Source organism: Lepisma saccharinum, chromosome 28 (genome assembly GCF_977018435.1).
Source record: "Lepisma saccharinum chromosome 28, izLepSacc3.1, whole genome shotgun sequence".
Lineage (NCBI taxonomy): Eukaryota > Metazoa > Arthropoda > Insecta > Zygentoma > Lepismatidae > Lepisma > Lepisma saccharinum.
In genome coordinates this window covers 18838530-18860661 of record NC_139256.1, presented here as the reverse complement: position 1 = coordinate 18860661, position 22132 = coordinate 18838530, and the positions used below count along the sequence as shown (strand labels likewise).

The 22132-nt window shown below is 39.1% G+C and overlaps 1 protein-coding gene across 1 annotated transcript in view; it reads left to right on the top strand.

The window, feature by feature from the left end:
• The first annotated feature begins 13097 nt into the window (after positions 1–13097).
• LOC145980765 (uncharacterized) overlaps positions 13098–22132 on the top strand; it is a 703732-nt gene continuing 694697 nt past the window's right edge. The window contains exon 1 of the mRNA XM_083113831.1: positions 13098–13332. The gene's annotated coding sequence lies outside the window, so the exon portion shown is untranslated. The remainder of the gene's footprint in view (positions 13333–22132) is intronic.

The following is a 22132-nucleotide window of genomic DNA, read 5'->3' as shown; positions in this document are numbered from 1 at the left end:
ACCAGCTCTACCAGACGACGGGGGACATACAGAAAGCAGTGCGTCTGTGTCTGCGACTAGTTTGAACGGTAAGTGTATTTTTAAGCTTCCTGAAAGGTGGGGCAAATGCGTGCAAAGAAATGGAGACTCTTGAAAAGTATAGAAAAGTCTGCAGATTATGATGTAGAATGCTTTTCTTTAATAAAACCAAAACTCGGTTCATGAAAACTTGTTGGGTACTCATTATTTTCAGTATGCCCCTCGTATATATGTAAAAATAGACATTCACAGTTCTCTTACTGCAATGATGTTTTTACCCCCTTTCTACCAAAAACTAACTAACTTACTCTCTATCCTTCTTAAACCCGAAGGTTTATGGTTGCAGCAACACAAGCTCTCCATCTGTCCCTATCCTGGGAAGATCAATCCAATCTTTCCATCCTTACCGATTTCCTCTAGGTCCATCTCAACGTTATTCTTCCATCTTCGTCTTGGCCTTCCTACAGGTCTCTTACAATCAGGTTTCCCAACAATAATCCTGTAAACTTTTCTTTCCTCTCCCATTCGTGCCACATGGCCTGCCCCCCGAAGTCTTCTTGATTCTTTTATTCTAATAATATCTGGACATAAATACAAATAATGCTTCCTACCAAAAGCAATAACTCTGGAAAACTTTATATTATATCCAAGAATTTAGGAAAGAATTATATAAATAAAGATCCATGTTTTTTCTTCGCAACCCAAAGCTCTGCAGCATAGCGCGTTGCAATTTGAGCATATATTGCTGGCAACCAGATGTATATCCATGCCATAACTGCATGCTGCATATTCATTGGCGTTGATTACACTCTGGGTACTTGAAGAATCTCGAGGATTGATGAGCAGCTAGTCTAATCATGGAGCGATGCAGTCTGGATGCAGCTGCACCCCATTGATGCAATCGCATCTAATGACATCCCAGCTTCCAGCATATATTGTGATAATTACTGCATTCAATTGTATATGATTAAGCTTGAGGAAAAAGCAGTTGAATGAAGTCTCTTCACAGTTTTCTGTCTCGGTACAAGGCATATTTTTTTAATGTTCTTTTTTATCAGCCTCCATGGCGGACGGGTTAACGTAGCACGGTGTCCTTGGTTTGAATTCTGAGCATTTTATGTATGGATCTAGGACATTTTGGTGCTAGGTAATTTTGGTGCCATACACTTTGGTGCCTGGGCATTTTGGTGCTTACCATTTGGTGCCTTTCTCTTTACAAGTAGAAGTACAAGGACACTTTACAAGTACACGTACAAAGACTGTTGTGTTCGATAAAACACTTGTGGCTTCGTTTCATAGGACAAACATCGTTCGCTACTTACGAGGTGTTTGCCATAACGTTTCTATGTAACGTTGCTTGTATTCGAAAGAACATTAATTTGTTTCCGTGCCCAAAGTTACAGTAAACCCTCGTTTACACAAATCAAAAGGGACCGAAAAATCACGAGTTCTTTGCAGATCTATGCCTGTCTGCTTCCTCTTGGCCATGACTCCCGGCTTATTGCTTGCAACTTGATGTTACTGGTACTGGCTATGTTTTAAAGAATAGAAAAACACATCTGAACACACAACTGAATTTGTTGGTTAAATATGTATAAGCTCATTGTTGACACGACGATCGCGATTGTCGAGCAATTGCACCCAAGTTTTAATCTTGATGTTACTCGTACTGGCTATGGTTTAAAGAATAGAAAAGCACATTTGAACACATTGTTGATCTGAATCTGTTGGTTACAATAGTGTATAAGTTGATTGTTGACAAGATGATGGAGATTGTTGAGCGATTTCTTACATACCTAGCAGAGGAACGACAGAGGAACAACAGAAAAAATTATGAAAAACTTTGAAAGTTCGTGTTAAATGAGTTCTAATGACGCAACGAACTAAAATACAGTTCGTAATTCGTGGTAACCGAAATTCGCGTTAACCAATAAAACTTTCTATAAGATATAATACATCCCTGCCGGGATCAACATTTTGTTCATGTTGACCGAGTGTTCGTCTTAAGCAAGTTTGTGTTAACGAGGGTTTACTGTATATGTTACTCACCAAAATGTCCTGGCGTCTAAGTGTGTGGCACCAATATTACCTGCAGCAAATAGCTCCTAGCACCAAAATCTCCTGGCATCAAAATGTTCGCACCAAAATGTCCGACTCCTTTCATTCATGCATTTCGTCAGTTTACCTTTTATCCTCATCGTCGCGATTAATATCGAGACAGGAAATGAAGTAAAATAAAGAAATTATAAAAATACTAACTTAGTTTAGCTTGTTTGTATTTTGTTTTCTAACCAGTCGCTGCTACAATAACCATGAATGATGATTATACGAAATGAATGAAATAACAGGCACAAAGGGCCTGAACCGGATGTACTTTCTGACTGTCATTTCATCAAATTAATTTTATCATTACTTATGGCCGAGATTAGGCAAAAAAGTGAGAGAAAAGTGACGCTAAATAACAAAATACAAATACAATTATGTGCAATTACACTATTTATTTAATTTTCAAAATTATACGTTCCTCTATTATTACCAAACGGGTACTACTGGGTGAGTCTTTTAAAAGAGGCCCTTGGTAAGTGCGCTCCTTGCATGTAGGCAACCTTGGTACACCGAAGAGAAGAACGGGGCAGAGAACAGTCCAGGATATGTCTTGTCATGTCATGTTGTCGAATATGCTTGGCACCGATATCCTGGACTGTTCTCTAACCCGCTCTTCTCTTCGGTGTACCAAGGTTGCCTACATGCAAGGAGCGCATTTTCCACGGGGCCTCTTTTAAAAGACTCACCCAGTACTTTCTGGACGTGCCTCGTACATATCTTTTCTGTTTTTGTAAGCTATTAGCTATGATGGATGTAATTAAAAATTGGATAAAATAGAAGAAGGGAGACTCACGATGAAATCCTCAGCTCGGGACTCGAACCCGGAATCATCGGTGATAAGATCGTGATTGAACTTGTAAGACTCTCAAATACTTACAATTCCAATAAATCTCTAAAGCCCCTCCCGAAATTTTGAGACAATCAAAGTCAGTAAAAACTCGCGAACACTTTTAAAAAACGGTTAACATGATAATTATTAAACACTTCATATTGTACCACCTCCCCAGAACGCAGCTATGTAATTCACCTTTACAATTCTAGGCCCCTCCGAAAAAACAATTCTTGGCACTACACATATTTCTGCGTATCCTGATGTCGAATAAGAGGAATATCATTTAACGATGAACGTTACATCCAGAACTTTTTTTATAATCATGATAAGCGAGTTTCCACTGAAGTCTGTGAGGAATGCCATAATAAATTAATCTAAATTACTGACAAGAAATTACAGACTCGATCAGGCTTTCTACAATTCGGTGTACGTATCTATATGTAATGAATTCCTATGGAGTGAGCAATAAGAAATTTAAATTGCGTTTTGACTGAATATCGGTTTGCATGCTCGTTTGGGGGGTACGCAAAGGAAGCGTGAGGTCAAATATAGAAGATGACATAGTGGATGACATTCATGGCCATAAAACTTTGAAATTTTCTCCGCCGATGCCGTATGCTCTTCATTCTTTTATGGAAATAGGTTGAAAAGAAAGGGACAAATAAGGGGAGGGGAGGGGGAAGAGAGAGAGAAAACTCTCACTTGAAGAATTCATATTCCCACGCGGGATTCCACTGGCTCTCAACTCTGAAATTTCAGACTCCGACGCATAAAACTTTTAGGTAAGCTGAGGACCAAACCCTCAATTTCCTGGCAGTATAGTTATGCGGACAGTTCAATGACGTCACAGAACCGATCCTTGTGTACTCTCGTGTTTATTTCCTTGACTTTAGTTGATTCAGGCATGTAACGAGAATTTTATTTCTGGTGGGGGGGGGGGTTATCCCTTATCAGCACGGACGTTGCCAGAAATATTTGTAGAGGGGGGCATAGATAAAACTTTATTAGTACAAATAATCGAAAGTTGAGGAAAAATCCTTCTTTTTCCTAGTGTTCGAAGACGAGGCCCAGCCTGGGTAGATTGGTTTCCTAGTTCCATGATTACACTACACGGAACAGGACACGATTTACTAGCTTGTATCAAAAAGTGAGGTGAATTTGTCTGTAAAACTCAGAGTTTTTTGTGTAGCTAATTAAGTTTTTTGCATGTGTCAGATACCAAGGTGATGCAAGTCTGACGGCAATTGCTCTACGTACCAGACGGGTTGACGTAGAAGACTATAATTGCCGTCAGACTTGCATCACCTTGGTATCTGACACATACAAAAAATTTTTACAGACAAATTCACCTTACTTTTTGATACAACCTAGTATAATAATATCATTCGAAAATTTTAACATTCTGCTCATGACATTCCTGGTTATATTAAAACATGGTTGCCAACACTGTTTTTGCTCCTCTTGTGCCGTTCTTGATATAGAAACTGGTGGCTTTCGCGGCCGATTTCATCCCTGAGATGCAGCTGCCGGCTTCCCCAATAAGGGAAGAGAATGCCTGCAACGTTCCATCGCGGACTTCCTTTGTAAAGAAGTCCATTGTACCGTGTCGCTCACCGTGGATGGACCGAGCGGCAGTCCATTTCTTTTGTGCTGATCGCCCATGAGCCTGTTGGAACACTTTTGCTTTTGAAAGAGATGAAACGTTTCGCTTCTCTCCCCGACTTCTCGTTTTCCAGAACGTGGATTACAATATTTATAACAGGTGGTTTCTCCGCTGGAGCTGGGAGGCCCTTCAGCTGTTTCCTATCCTTGCTAGAGTTTCAGTTCTTGCATTCTGTGCAAAATGGCCTTGTTTCCGCCCCCTGCGAATGCAATGAGCGTTTCAAAAGGCATTGTTGTCGGAGCAAAGTGAGCATCAATTGGCCTTGCTGACATCAGGATGACACGGAACTGGATTTCCAGTAGGAATGCCCTAGTTGGCGCTGGACTGGCTACTTGGCTGCTTGACTGGTTTTGACGTATAGACCGTGTTCTAATTGCAACTAGCTCTGCTAGATTCTGTGGAACAGCCAATCAGAGCGAAAGTTTTGTCATATGTAGCTGTGTTTGGCAAGGGAAAGTTTTTTGTCTGTGGTTTCTAAAAATTAAATGGTGTGACTCAGTTGTTAGCATATGCAGATGATGTATTACTGGGGGATGATGTGAATACAATTAAGAATAATGCTAAAATATTTTTCAAAACTGCTAAAGAGATAGGTTTGGAAGTTAACAAAGAGAAAACTAAATATATGCTTACAGGCCGAAACCAAGTGTTAGGTAATAATCAAAATCTAATTATTGATAACAACTCGTTTGAACCAGTTTCCAAATTCAAATACTTAGGAGTAATATTAACAAATGAAAATTATATTAAAGAGGAAATAAAAAGTATGCTTAATTCAGGAAATGCATGTTACTTCTCTCTTCATAAACTTTTGTCTTCTCGTTTAATATCTAAGAAACTTAAAGTTAAAATATACAAAACAGTAATTTTGCCTGTAGTATTATATGGGTGTGAAACTTGGTCCCTTACATTGAAAGAGGAACATAAATTGAGAGTATTTGAAAATAAGATCCTTAGGAAAATATTTGGAGCTAAAAGGGATGAGGAGACAGGTGAGTGGAGAAGGTTACATAATTTAGAACTACGTAATTTGTACTCATGTCCAGATATTATTAGAATAATTAAATCGAGAAGACTTAGGTGGGCAGGCCATGTGGCACGAATGGGAGAGGAAAGAGGAGTTTACAGGATTCTTGTTGGGAAACCAGATGGTAAGAGACCTGTAGGAAGGCCAAGACGAAGATGGAGGGACAACGTTGAGATAGACCTAAAGGAAATCGGTAGGGATGGAAAAGAGTATATAGATCTTGCTCAAGATAGGGACAGATGGAAGGCCTGTGTTGCTGCAGCCATGAACCTTCGGGTTTAAGAAGGCTAGAGAGTTAGTTAGTTAGTTAGTTCATTGTCACACAGTGCATCATTTCACTAGTTGGTAATCTCATCGTTGAAATAATCAAAGGAAAAACACCACCATGTAAATTAAAGTAAAGTATTCAGTTTCGTGAAAATTTCCATTTCGAACGCTGATTTTGACACGATATAACCTTTAAACAGCCAATGGGTCATATATGACCCATAGAAAGTGTAGGCAAAAACAGCCAATGGGTCACATATGACCCATGGTGCCGATTACAACATTCACTTGCTTTTAGGACCTTCATACTTGTATGTGAGGTTGTAAACGCTGACAGATGTTGAGATATGACTTTGAAATGTCATGTGGAAGAAAATCCACCCCCTCCCCTTTCTATAATATGCAAATTAGCTATTTTTAGCCAAAATGCAGGATTGTACATATTGCGTCATATTTCAGCCTATATGAGAACTAGGTACTTGAAACAAGTTTTACATTGTTGCAAAAGGCCTACTCTTTGAAAACAATGAAAAAGTTTGCGCCCTTTTTCCAAAATAACGGGAGAAGAGTGGGCGAACGCCAGATATTTTTTCATTTAAATTTGGGGACTTTGCCCCTCCCAACCCCGTTTATCTCACTTGGGATTTCTGAATTGTACACGGTCGCTTGCTCCGATATTTTTGCTTCAAGCAAAAGTTATCCGAAGTAGATTTCTCAAATAGTCTCAGAGATATAACGTTTTTTTCTGAAATAAGTGTAAGAATTTAAAAATCGCGCGCAAAGGTCGCAGCGAGAGAGGGGTTACTTTCGAAAACTCGTACCTTATAAAATTTTTCTTGTTTCCTTGACGATTTCCTACATACCTACACATATAAAATATAATTTCTTATTATTTCAGATCCGTTTGCTAGAACTAGCTTTTCCTTGTGAGCGAGAATGAATAATTACCCGAGAAAGGTTCCATTTTCATGTTTCGGAGGGTAAAATAGTACGTTCATCAAAATGGTTGCCTTGAAGAAAGCTATTCAAACATATTTTATGTCAAATTGTCTCGAAAACTTATTATCGCTAACACGACATTCTATTACCATGTACGAATACATACAATAAGCGCCGAAAACTTGCACACAAAAAGCTTTTACAAAATCGCAAGGAACTTAAACAACACGACGTAAATAAAAACACGCATAAGACCTGAAGAAACTGTTGACTTTAGCTCAGCACAGGTGGCGCTGTGTTCTCATAATGCCAGTCGAGGGATTAATCGCAGAGGAACGCAAAAGGAAATTTCGTCGATCGAGCATTTACATACCGTGGATTGAGTGCACACGTAACTTATCTCATTTATTTTTATTTACCAGTTTCGCAACCAGGCTGGGGTAATGCATAGTGTAATAGGCATCATATTTTATTTTTATTTTGCAGCATTTGAGAAAGATGTCAATCTTTGCTGACTTTTAGAATATGATACACAATATGAAAATATCAATGCCGAGCGTATTAAGTTTTGTGTGTGTGTTTGTTGTGTGTGTGTGATGGTGTGTGTGTGTGTGTGTGCAGTGGCGCAGGAACGGGGGGTACAGGGGTACATTGTACCCCTCAAATTTTTGAAGGGGGTACTGTACCCCCCTAAATCCGTAAATCGAGTTGTACCCCCTGTAGCCCCTTTTGGTAATTTGACAGCAGACGCAAGGTGCTACTGTTAAAGGAACCTATTTAAATTCGCCCAATAAAAAAGTGAATATTTTTTATAACTTAATCTTCCTTACCACAGAAATTCAAACTATGGAAACTGATTCTACTACATTGTGCTTGCTACTAGTTAGTTCATTGACCTATGTTCTTGAAAACATCTTTACGGAGATGAAAATTGTTTAAAATGTGTGTGGAACGATGGAATCAGATTTGCTCTCAGAAAATCACACTGCAGACGAATGCTCCTTTGCGTAAGGGGGTACACTTTTCTAAATAGGCCGTCGCGTCGATTCGAAGATAAGATACAAATCTTCATCTGAAGAGTGTATGACTGATCCCATTTTCTTTTGAATGTTTAAAATGGAATTTTCCGAAACGAAATACTTACCCGAACGAGATGAGACACGACAGACCAACTGAAAGGTGGGGGGGGGGGGGGGGGGGGTACAATGTACTACTACTGTACCTCACCCATATTTTTCATAACTTTGCAAGAGGGTGTTCGGAAAACTATACTTAAACCTATATACTGTATTAAGAGATTTTTTATAAAAGAGTCCCTAGGCTATCTGAGCATGAAATGGATCAAGAATGTGTTTTTAATAACTTAGAGTGGAAACCGAAAGAAAAATAAACACAAACAAGAACGAGAAGGACCTCACCACACATGAGAGGCTGTGACAATTCTACACTCATCGCATCGGGATATCATTCCTAGGTGAAATGAATTTTTCCTAGACATTTAAACAGGATGCAATCTGCGATTATATCAGACGAGGGGGGACTTATTTTTACCTATGTATTAGGTATACTAATAATATAATTGGACATTGCTTAGAATCTGATTTTGGTATCGAATGCAACACAAACACAACGCCATTTTAAGTTAAACCCTAGTCAAACTGTAAGAAAATTTCATTAGTCAGATGAATGCACGAGATAAATGAGACACTGCAGGTTCTATTGGTAGATTTTGGATTGGATTCATTCAGTGAGTGAGTGAGACGGGAATGTTTGATTCATATATTTGGTTTATTTTACTTCGAATTTCTGCCACTTTTAGCTAATCGCGAAGATGAGAATGAGTGATGATATGATGGAATTGGTGGACACTCACAAATAACATCCATGCCCAGGCTGGGATTCGAACCCGGGACCCCTGGCGTCATAGCACGCTATGCTAACCCTTCCACCACGGAGGCCGGCGAGGCGGGAATGTGTTTTGGATTTTCTTTGTAGATTCAAAATGTGGCGTGCATGCTTTTGTTTACATTAAAGTTTACCTTTTCACATATACAAGAAATTGAAATGTCACCCTAAAACACGCATGTATATGCATTTAATACCACTCCATACGAAAATAAGCCTTGGCCGGCTCTTCATATTGTCCACCAAAGATTGATTGATTGATTGATTGAAAAAAAACAACTTTTGAGCGTATGGCTTTCCTTGCTTTCTCAGATCTGAAGGATTTAGGTTTTGTATATGTAATGATAGTACTTTCAGTGCATAAAGAGTGTCATTTGGTACAGCTAAATATATAACAAATAAATGCTTTGACAAATTTTTCACAAATATTTCAAAGTTAGACTTCTTATGAGTTGATCGGGAACCATCTCAACTCAGTTTTTTTTCTTTTTTAATACAACGCCCTATAGATGTCTGAGAAAATACGAAATACATGGCTTTTAAAGGGCATTGGATGTGGTACACATCTGCCATAAATTGTTTAAAGATATTTTTATGCGTAGCTATGGGACTTTAATATTAGAATGAACTGAACTTAAGTGGAACTCTATAAGTATGATATACAGGGAGTCCATAAAGTCCTGCAAAAAACTAAAACTCTATAACTTTTTAGCTGTTGCGTTTAACAATGCACATTTTTTGGGTGAGAAGGGTGGAAGTTTAAAGTTTCGTTCTGGCCACACTGCTCAGTGACGCTTGCACCGGTAATCACGTTATCATGTGACTTAAGATGGTGTCCATCCAGGAAAAGGCACAGTGTGTTCTGTGGTTTGCAGAGTTAAAATGTTGCGTTTCAGTGCGGAGAAAGTTCCAAACAACGTATGGGAAACAACCCCCCGCAGACACAAGTATAAAGAGTTGGTATGAAAAGTTCAAGGCAACGGAAAGTGTGTGGAAAGCCAGGAACGAGTGACGATGTGATGCAGACAGTGCAGGACAGCGTAGGCCGGAGTCCAATGAAATCGCTTAAACGAAGATCCTTGGAACTGGGAATACCGAAGTCAACGTTACACAAGATCGTACACAAGAAGGTGAAGGCCCGACCCTACAAGTTAAAATTTGTACACGAGCTGATAGACGAAGACTGTGACATGATAATGGAATTTTGTGAATCAGGAGAGATGGATTGGCCGAAGAGGACCCACACCTTGGCCTGCAAGATCACCAGACTTGTCACCTTGCGATTACTGGCTGTGGGGACATGTAAAGACCAAAGTGTATTCATAGAAACCAGCTAATCTTGACGACCTGAAGGACAAAATAAGAGATGTGATTCTGAATATCCCAGGAGAGCACCGTCAGCACGCAATTCTCGGTTTCACAAAAATACTGCAACAGTGTTTGGACGTGAATGGTGCACAATTGGAGGTTTGGCGATGAACCTAACAAGCAGGAAATAAACTTTGAACCTTGCTGTAAGTACACACAAAATATTTTGCTAATAAACTTAATAGTTTTCAAGTTATAGAGTTTTAGTTTTTTGCAGGACTTTATGGACTCCCTGTATTCAATAATGTGGTTTCTATATCCAGTACGTGGGAGATGATTATTCCTGGTTGAGGTGACTCAAAATCCTCCTCATCCCCATTAATCTCAGCCTGCATTAAAATGAATAGATGTATCTTTGTTCGCAATTTTCACATTTCAAACTCCTGATTTTCCGTTCCGTTAAATCCAAATATGCCCAGAACGAGGTCCAGAGCTCTATATGTTTCAGAATTGTTATCAGGTTTTAAAATCTATTTGAGGTGGGGGTCCAATGGGTCTTACCAAAAAGACTTACCAAGTAGTAAACGTAAATAATCAAAATATAATTGTTTAGCATTAGATATATAATCGATGATTATTTCCGCTGAACTTATTGGAAGGCTAGGAAATTGGCTCATACGGCTTTGAAGGGTTCCAAATATTTATGCACAGTACTAATGATAATATCCATAAAATATTGATCAACAACTTTACTTTTCGTTGATTGGATCTAACTCCTTTTTTGTCATTCAATAAATATTCAATTATTTTTCTATTTGACATTAAATCCTTGCCAGGGCAGTTGTTTATATGCAAATCTTGGCGATCTTAACTACACGAACGAGAGATAATGAGTACGTGCTGTTCTGTATATCTATTCTTTTACTATCTTTTACCTATTCATGTAATAATAAAAATGCAACATTAATTAATTTACATATTTAATTAATATTTTAATTTAATTAAATATAATTATTCTAATTATTATTATGTATTATTATTATTATTATTATTATTGCTACACTTTGTTGGAACCCATCCCCAAATGTATTTCTACATACGTGCCTGCTATATATACAGGGGAGGCTGAATTTTGTACCCCCCCAAATGAAAAACGTTCCTGCGCCACTGTGTGTGTGTGTGTGCGCGCGCTTGCGTGCGTATAGTGAGTTCGAAATTACCTCGAATCTGCATCGTACTTTCAGATCTGTACGTCTAGTGTGCGGAGTTGACTTTTCTGACGTTGCTACTGGTGTCATCCATGTATCTTGTGCCTGGCATCCATGTGTGTTTGTTAGTGTCCTTTCACAAATGTATCTTATCACTTCTCATATTAATCTTCGCGATTAGCCAAAAGTTAAAGAAAGAAATGTAAAATAAAAAAAAAATGAAATGGAATTGTTACTGTGGTATTACTATTATTTCATTTCTCATTACAATTTAATCGTTTACTTTTTGTAGCTAAAGATGTTATTTTTTTTAAATTTAAATTTTTACAAAATCGACAAACTATTGCAGACACATCGGAAGAGAATCAAATACATCTGGGTTTACCTGATGTCGCAGTGGTGTCATGTAGCCTTGTAATCAATGGAAAACGTGTTCAATACCCGATGGAGTTACATAGTCGTTGGGATAGTCATTAACATTTTAATGTTGGAATGATCTATTGAAAAATCAATTGGATCATTAACATCTAGACTGACTTGTTCATATAGTTTGCTTTGCTTCACTTTTCTGCCACTTTTAGCTAGTCGCGGAGATGAGGACAAGAAGGCAGGCCATGTGGCACGAATGGGAGAGGAAAGAAGTGTTTACAGGATTCTTATTGGAAGATCTGATGGCAAGAGACCTGTTGGAAGGCCAAGACGAAGATGGAGGGATAGCGTTGAGATAGACCTAAAGGAAATCGGTAAGGATGAAAGAGATTGGATTGATCTTGCCAGGGATAGGGCCTTGTCCGTCCATTTTACATGGTCCATTTTTCGCCATGTCCAGATTTCAAAATTTTCGAGTCGTTTTTCTTCATTTCTTCTCAACGTCCAGGTTTCTGCACCATATTTTACACATTTAATTTCATTTCACAGTACTTTATGTTAATTATTATAAGAGCGTTGTAGAACATGAAAAGTACAAACTGAAGGATTGACAGAGACAGCCTCGTTTGCCCCCTCCCCCCACGTGGAAGAATACTGGGATTGTTTCTCTCTGGGAAACATCCTCCGGTAGCCCATGTTTGTCATTGGCCTAACTTGAGCAAGCTGTTCTTTTCAAGTTTCAAAACATTTCGTTGTGCTAAAATCAAGCAAAAATTAAATAAGTCGCTGGTATTCTTCGGTTTAATTGGCATATTATCATAGATGCCTACTAAAAGTTTATTGATGTGTGATTTTGTGGCTAAAACATGCATGCATGTTTTATGTTTTCTCATATTTCAACACCACACACCCTAAAATTTAATTCCGCCCTCTCTCAGCGCCCCTAGATGATTAATCCTGCTAGCAGGCTCCTTTCTCTGGTTTGGTATCCATTTTCAATTGTACGTAGTCTCGATTAGCCTATCTGTGTATACAAAACCCATAAAACAAGGCTTGACAAGATAGCACCATCTTCAAAACAAAATAATATCTACGTAAATGCGTTTGGCAGCATTGAAGTCCTGGAAAATCTTCTCCGAAGCTTAAATGCACCGACACCGAAGTTCATGCGGTAGCGAACGAGGAAGGACTTGAATGCAGTCGAGTCGAATGAGTCTATAAAAAGGAAACCTTTTTTTATTATCTCGCTTCCGCTTTGGCACTAAAATACAATCTGGTCTCGAAGCAAGAGAGAGAACACTTTAACACCGTCCTTGAACTTGGAGGGACACCCGATCTTGCAGCTAGCGACGCATCGCGGCCGCCAACGCAACTAACGGAGCGCGCGCCTCCATGCGGGAGCGGCGGGAACTTTCGGTTGCCGGCCGATCGCATTCTGTTGGCGTTCGTGGCTTCGAATGCGCGTTCTTCGAGCAATCTCGCTCTGTTCTCGCGACGCAGAATCTTTTACGTGACGTGTCGCTAAAGTAAAAAAAAAGTTTTGACGGACTGAAAAAAATAGTTATTGGTGACTTTTGAAGTGGTATCAAGTGGAGAAACGTTTACACACTTTTTTTTAAAACCAGGAGGACTGTACGTGAAGGATTTTGCGTGGTTGCATCACTTCTTTTGGTGGATACTTGAGAAACAGGTGAGAAACAAATATTAACTTTTGTTTCTGACTAATTTTATGTCACGGAAAACGCGTACAGTGTTTTATCCAAGAAAATACCTGTAAAATCTTCCAAAAACACCCAACTTAAAGTAATTTTGACTCAATTTGACCTATCCAAACCCCACCCACAGACTGAAAGCTTTGGATAAAGCTCTGAACACGTTTTATTTTAGTAAACGAGTTCGTGTAGTTTCTTTGAATGGGTACTGGAAGAATATTCACAAGCTCAACCAAGAGCTCCTATCGCACTACGACGCCAGGGATCCCGGGTTCGAATCCCGCCCTGGGCATTGATATTTGTGAGTGTCCATTCATCAATTTCATCATATCACCACTCATCCCCATCTTCGCAAATTAGCCAAAAGTGGCACAAGAAGCGAAGTAAAATAAAGCAAATCAATCAATCCGTGTTCGATTCTCGGCGAACGCACAAATGTTTCATTGTATTCCCTCATCTCTTGCATCTATCGTAGTGATCATTCATCCTCAAAGTTTCAATTATCCTGTTATGATAGCTGCATTTGCAGTATTCAAATTTTCTATCACTAAGCTCGACGATGAATGATGATTCGATGAAATTGGATGAAGGGACCTTGGAAAGGAACACATCTATGCCCAGGCCGGGATTCAAACCTGGAATTTTAGGCGGTGACATAGTGAATCGACTATTAAACCCATATAAAGTTCTGCTTCTAGTAACGGAATTTCCGCGTGTGACATTTAATGAAAAGGGCGTTGTGACATTTCTTACGTTGCATGCTTTTTGCGAAGACAGATTTTGATGTTCGTGTGTATCCGTGACCGTGGAATAGTGTCCAAACCTTTTTTTTTTGTGTTTGCACATGACGGCTGGAAAAGTTCCTCACAATCAGCCTCCGTGCGATGGGGGGAGGGGTTGTGGTAGCGTAGCGCACTGCTGTTCTAGGTTCGAATCCTGGGTAAGGCAATGTGTTTGGCCTATCATCAGTTAACCGCCAGCCTTCGTCGCGGAGTCTTATCACAGTGCGCTACAACGGGTTCGAATCCCAGCCTGGGCAAGGATGTTTGTGAGTGCTCTTTCATCCATTTCATCATATCATCACTCATCCCCATCTTCGCAAATTAGCCAAAAGTGGCACAAAAGGCGAAGTAAAATAAGGCGATTCAAAATAAAATAAAAATCATCACTCATTTTTATCTTCGCGATTAGCCAAAAGTAGCAGAAATGTGAAGTAAAATAAACTAATCAATGAATCAATCAGTTCAACATTCATCCTCATCGTTGCGACGATGGAAAAGCAACGCAATAATAACTACAAATTCAACTGTGGGAGATCCTTGTTTTATGAAACATGTTGCTGAATCAGGTTACGAGAAGTAGTGGACAGCGTGCTCATTATAATAAAATATTTTGCATTTTTTTGTCGTTTACGTTCCTTTTTCTGCCACTTTGGCTATTCGCTACATGAGTAAGAATGATGGTGAGGTGAAAGTGATGAATGGAAACTCGTAAGTAAACACTAATATGCTCAGATCGAGACTCCAACCCACAGTCTTCGGCGGTGAGATCGTGAGACCACCAGACATGGAATAACTATAAAAGTTTTCTTCTTTCAATTAAACTCATCATGGATATCTAGTTTATGAAACTGACGTAGGGTTCCCTATTATTTATTTTTTGTTATTTAATGTCGCTTTTGGCTAATCGGGACGATGAGGATGAGTGATATTGTGAAATTGATGAAGGGACACTCACGAAGAACACTCATACCCAAAAATGGATTCGAACCCGGAACACCTGGCGTCTAGCGTTGCGCTAACAACTCCAACACGGAGGTCGGCGGTTCCCTATTATCCGCGGTGTCTTGTTCGCGGTATACCTATATTGGAACGTAACCCAAACGGGTATAAGGAGCTAGCTACTTTATTATAGTGTGGGACTTTGTATATGGAATGTGTAGGCCTACAGTGCATGCATGCATTTACATATTAAATATGATATTATCGTCGCTTTTATTCCGCCACAGATTTTGGTAGAGGCAAGTGCCACTCCCTTCAATCCACAAACGAGGAGGGCCACTGAAATATCTGATGCCGTGATGGATAAAGAATGGTGAGGACTCGCGGTGTTCCGTCCGGATAAAAAAAAAAATACTCGGCAGCCCGAGCGACATCAGTACCAGCGTGAGGTGAAGAACGTTTTTTTTTCTCGACACCGCCCCCCGTGGGACGAGAGACAATGGCAGGTTCGCTCAAAAAACAGGCTTGTTAAGTCTGCTCCCAATAAAAACCCACATGGTCGTTGCATAAGCAAGGACGCCAGACTTGAGGAAGGCTTTCGATAAAATGTAGCACTTCCTTCCCGTAACTGACACACTCACGCCGTTACAAGTAACTACTTACTTTTGAAAATGAGTTACTATACCTGTGACTTGGTTACTTTCTGTAGGTGACGAGTAACGAAATGAACAGTTACTTTTCGGTAAAAAAAAAGTAAAAACAGAATTTGAATTATCATGCATACGAGTAAACGTTTTGCGCGATGTAATTCTTTCAAGTAAAGGAAAGTCACCAAAACTGACATAGAGCTCCTAAACCGACACACCCCTATTTCTTTAGGCTCATGTTCAATGTACAGGTGCAGAACATGACCTGTATGTCTCTGATTACTGAAACTGGTTTTATTGGTGTTGCCATTGAGGACTAAATAGTCCAAATAAATTACATTTTATTTCATGTTTCATGTTTATTAAATTGCTATATTCTCTCATAGAACCCATTAAAATATTATTACATAAGTGTTGCTTTGTAATGTAATTCCTTATATAAACACGTCGTCACCTTGTAATCAAGGGGTCCCGGGTTCGATACCCGGTGGGGGCACATAGTTGTTCGGATCCCACTTTAAACTGTAGGTCCAGTTCCGATTAGCCTTCCTGTGCATAAAGTGGACCTAAAAGCACCAACTCCTTATTTAAACAGGTATGTCGGTTTTGGTGACTTTCCTCCATAAGATATAACATGAAATTTCTTGTCTATATATTTTCAACTTTAAACATTTGAGGTATATTATATATATATATATGAATATAACAATATATGATTATTATATAGGGGTCCCGGGTTCTAATCCCGGACAGGGTAGGATATCACTTATTCTGATCGTCGCGATTAGCCAAAATTGGAGGATTAGCGACGCTAAATAACAAAAATGAAATCAAATATTTGTTTGCCGAGAAATTGTTGATTTAACTGTTACTTTGAGCGTGCATTGTGTAATTTCCAATGGAAGGATGGCTTCATTTGAAGTTCATTACTACAATTGAAATGTATCTATTTACATTAATTTTCAATGAACGATTGGTAATGTATCTATTTTCTTGAAAATTCTATGATAGTTCATTAATAGTTCAAATTGGTCTATCCGGTGGAGGCACATAGTGGTTCGGATTCCACTTTAAACTATAGACCCAGTCCCAATTAGCCTTTCTGTGCATAAAGTGGACTTAAGAAGTAACTCAACGAAACTGTGACAGGTATCGTATCTGTACCATTATATTAATTCGGGCCACCGATTCAAAATTATCGCTCTATCACACGTGGTTATTACGTCCTCGCAGTACATTATGCATATCCAAGTCCGTACATTGCTTCCTCCCTGTCCTAGGAAGGAGAGGGAGGGGAGGGGGTAAGAGGGGGCCAACATGTTTCTCTTTGATCTTGCTTCCTCCTGCGGGCACCCATGTGTGTCAAAGCGCTCGACAAAAACCAAATCCTCTTGTCTTTCCGTCTGCTCTTCACGAGAACGTGTGCGGACGAGATCGAATGGACACAGGCGTTGGGCAACTTGCCACGGCTTCCTCCTGGCTACGGCATTTAAAGCTTGTCACTTCATTCCCAAATACCAGGGTTTATATCTTTCGAGGTTGGGTCCTTCCGCCCGCGGTAGTATTTTTGGCTTAGGCTTTCTTTTCTTTGGTGCGTAACTTTTGAATTCAAAGGGGCCAAGGAACACCCAAAATCACTTCAGTGGAAGTTCCTGAGTGCCATAACCGGAGGACTCTGTGCGAGTTACCAAGAAGTCGACCAAGGAGTAACGAAAATTCTTGTGGAGTCAGTGAAAGAGTTTTGTGTCGACCACCCTTTATACCCTACGGCTATGCAGGACGGGATCAGATCTTTTATTTGCATTTCCAACTACTGAAGTGCCTATCTCAGCGGGAATTAAACCCGAAAAAAAAATAGGATTCACCGTTTCTAGAATAACCTTACCATGATCATATGTACAGTCCATAGGCGCCGACTCCATGGGGCTTGGGAGGGCTCGAGCTCCCCAATGTTATCGATGTGAGTGCAGAGCCCCCAAATAATTTTGCTTAAGAGAATCTAATGTATTATTTTGCTTCTCTTGTAAAGTTTACTCTGAATTGTGCCACATGAACTTAACTTTAAATACACATTTGAAATGTTCTAGACCATCAAATTTGGGGGGCTGAGACCGCTAAACCATCAACTTGGGGGGGGGGGGGGTATGACCAGAGACAGTAAAACATATGACTTATTACTATATACTAAGTATATAATTATGAGTATTCTTAACATTTTTACTAAAAAGAGTTTCAAAAGAAGATGTGCATGAACTAGGGTAGTGGATGGGACGTTCGGGCTACAAATGTCTCTCACATGACATTCAGAACGAGATCATTGATATATTAGGAACATCTGTTTTTCGCTCCGTGGTAGCAGATATTAAAAGTCGGGAATATTTTGCTATTATGGTTGATAAAACTTGTGACATATCCATCCGTGAACTATTGGCATTTTGCATTCGAACTGTAAATGAAAATTTTAATATTTTTGAGGAATTCATGGGCTTTTACGAGATTTCGAACACTGTGGCCAAAACTTTAAAAATGGAGGTAGGGAGTCATTTATTAATTTATTTCAGTGATCAGAGACCCCCCCAATAATTTTGACAAGTCGGCGCCCCTGGTACAGTCACAGACAATTCTGGGTTGTAATAATTCCATTGGAAGTTAATGGGATTGTTCCAACCCAGAAGTGTCCGTGACTACTAGACTGTCTCTAAACCTGGAGCAAGTCGTAGTTTTTTGTGCAAGAAAGAGAGGAAGGCCAAATGAGATATAAGAGAAAATTGGAGAAAAAAAGGGAAGGAAGATATATATATATATATATATATATATACATACATACATACATACATACATATACATATAAATATACATACATACATACATATATATACACATACATACATACATACATACATATATATATATATATATATATATATATATATATATATATAACTCAACAACAACAGAGAGAGGGAGAGAGTAACTCTTTGTAAAGACACCAAATAGTTAACATCTCACACAGTATGCACTGCATTTTGCAGACTAGCGAGGCTCGGGCGCCATGACTCAGCCAGTTCAGTCCTCTGTGCGCCTTGTGTTCTGTGCTGTCCGGGGGTGTTTGTGATTTTTCAATTGCATCTTATCATCTTTCATCCTCATATTCTGGATTAGCCAAAATTGGAGGAAAAGTGAAATAAAATCAATCAGTCAATGCAGATCACTCATCGACATGATCCTGATTATCCCAAGAGGTAATTGTTCACCAATATATTAATTGATTTTAGTTTTATATCCTGTGCTTGTTCACAGAGAAATTACCTAATAGAGAGAAGAAATTGAAAATAGATAAAAGAAATAAAGATACAGAAATAAGAGAGAAAGAATGTAAAGATACAGAAATTGGAGGAGAAATCGCTGTTGACAAAAATAACGAGAGAGAGAGAGGTAGAGAGAAGGAGGGATAGAGATAGAGAGAGAAAGAGAGAGAGAAGAGAACAGTAACACAAATAGAGAGATAGAGATAAGAAGAGAGAACAATAAAATAGAGAGACAAGAGAGGAAACAGTAAAACAAAGAGAGAGACAAGAGAGGAAATAGTAAAAGAAAGAGAGAGACAAGAAGAGGAAACAGTAAAAACAAAGAGAGAAAGACAAGAAGAAGAAACGGTAAAACAAAGAGAGAGACAAGACGAGGAAACAGTAAAAACAAAGAGAGAAAGACAAGAAGAAGAAACGGTAAAACAAAGAGAGAGACAAGACGAGGAAACAGTAAAAACAAAGAGAGAAAGACAAGAAGAAGAAACGGTAAAACAAAGAGAGAGACAAGAAGAGGAAACAGTAAAAACAAGGAGAGAAAGACACGAAGAAGAAACGGTAAAACAAAGAGAGAGACAAGAAGAGGAAACAGTAAAACAAAGAGAGAAAGACAAGAAGAAGAAACGGTAAAACAAAGAGAGAGACAAGAAGAGGAAACGGTAAAACAAAGAGAGAAAGACAAGAAGAAGAAACGGTAAAACAAAGAGAGAGACAAGAAGAGGAAACAGTAAAAACAAAGAGAGAAAGACAAGAAGAAGAAACGGTAAAACAAAGAGAGAGACAAGAAGAGGAAACAGTAAAAACAAAGAGAGAAAGACAAGAAGAAGAAACGGTAAAACAAAGAGAGAGACAAGAAGAGGAAACAGTAAAACAAAGAGAGAAAGACAAGAAGAAGAAACGGTAAAACAAAGAGAGAGACAAGAAGAGGAAACAGTAAAACAAAGAGAGAAAGACAAGAAGAAGAAACGGTAAAACAAAGAGAGAGACAAGAAGAGGAAACAGTAAAAACAAAGAGAGAAAGACAAGAAGAAGAAACGGTAAAACAAAGAGAGAGACAAGAAGAGGAAACAGTAAAACAAAGAGAGATACGAAGAGAAAACAGTAAAACAGAGAGAGAGAGAGAGAGAGAGAGAGAGATATATATATAGAGAGAGAGAGAGAAGAAGAAGTAGAAGAGAGAACGTAAAACGGAGAGAGAAAATTAGTAGAAGAGAGAACAGTAAAACATATAGAGACAAGAAGAGAGAGGCAGAGAAATAAGAAGAGAGATCAGTAAACAAAGAGAGAGAGGGGGAATAAAAGTAAAAGGAGACAAGAAAAGAAAGGGAGAAAGAGGTAAAGGGAAGACGAAATGAGAAAATGAGGCAGAATGAATAAAGGGGAGAGAGAGAGAGAGGGAGGGGAGGAAGGAAAGAAAATATAAGAAGAGGGGAGAAGAAAGTGACGAGGAAGAGAGGAAGAGAATATAAAATAAAAGAGAGGGAAGTTAGAAACTAGTCAGAAGAAAATGGAGAGAAAGTCAAAGGGATGGAGTAAGGAAACACGATAGGAATACAGAGAGGGGTACCACTAGAATAATCTCATGGAGTGAATAATCGTCGCTTCAATTTGCTCGTATGCACCGGAACAAATCAAACATTGGAAGGATAAGGGAGCAATTGCGGATAAAAGCATATCGGTGTTACGTTAGAGGAGAAATACAGATGGAAACGAATCCGTCGTTGTTTTTTTGTGCGACTCGATTACAAATCCTCAATATCGAGGATGGAACTCGGGATTTGTATTGCGCAATGCAATATTTTATGCAATTATTTGAAGTGCTCCGCGCTTTCAAGTAAGTAATGCAAACAGCTGTAAGCTGTTTTGTAGGTGTTAATCAGAAATTGTTACCGCCGTAGCTGTATCTCTGCCTCCCCGATGACGTAGTGGTAACGCTGTTGCCTTGTAATCAAGGTGGTTCTGGGTTCGATCACCAATGGAGGCTTCTACACAGTGATTTGGATCCCACTTTGATCTGTAAGTCCAGTACCAATTGGCATGTCTGTGCATAAAGTGAACTTATAACTTTGACTTTGGAGGTGTATCTCGAGAAGTGACATCTATATCATGTTGCTCGCTGATATCTCAGGAACTACTTTGGATAGAGATCACTAAAGTTTAGCACACGGGCAAGAAACTGTTCAGATTGAGTTCTCAATATTCAAGAACAGTGTTTGCAACCCACCATATAACTTTGCAAGAAAATGCTGTACAAAAAATGGCTTACTTCAATCTCAATTTGATTTATTATTTAGGCGATGCATGTGTGGAGTAATCGGAGCTGAACCTAAAGTGCCACTAACAGGGTGAACCAGAATACTTTTGTTTACAAGGGAATACAAATTAGATGTGTAAGCCCCGCGACAAGTTAAGTTTGCAGCAACTTTTCGCCCATGTAGACCCAAACGTGCGCGCAGAATATAGTTCCGCTGCAATACAGCCGATTTTCTCAATGTGTGTGATATGAACAGCTCGGCGGTCGAGGCAAGACTCGCACGGGAGATGCTGAGCGCCGTTCTCGCGCGGTTTAATACATAAAACCTGCTGCACACTTAACCTGTCGCGGGGTATAGTAATAACGTCATCACCTTGTAATCACCGGGATTCTGTGAAGGCACATATTGGTTAGTATCCCACTTTAAACTGCATAGATCTACTCCCGATTAGCCTATCTGAGCATGAACCTAACCTAACCTATCCTAACCTAAAATTAGATGCCTGCCTACCTTCTTAAGCTCAAGTAAGAAGAAATGTCTTTGTTGAACAGCATTAAGACTGCCTCATAATGAAAGGGTCCGGATTCGAAACCCGTTGCCAGTACTGTATATCCAGCTTGGTCTCTCAGTGAATAAAGTCGACTAACAGTAAACTTTGCAAAATTTTCCATTCGCATTTAAGCAATCGCACGAGTGACATTGTAATCAAGCTTTTTGGTGACGGGTATGGAAACACTGAAAATCAATGTTCTCATTTTCATATTTCCTACTGAATTTCAGTATAATTACATATTATTCATGCTAAAATTGTTATTTTTTTTATAAAGACATAATTATTTTTTTACCATAA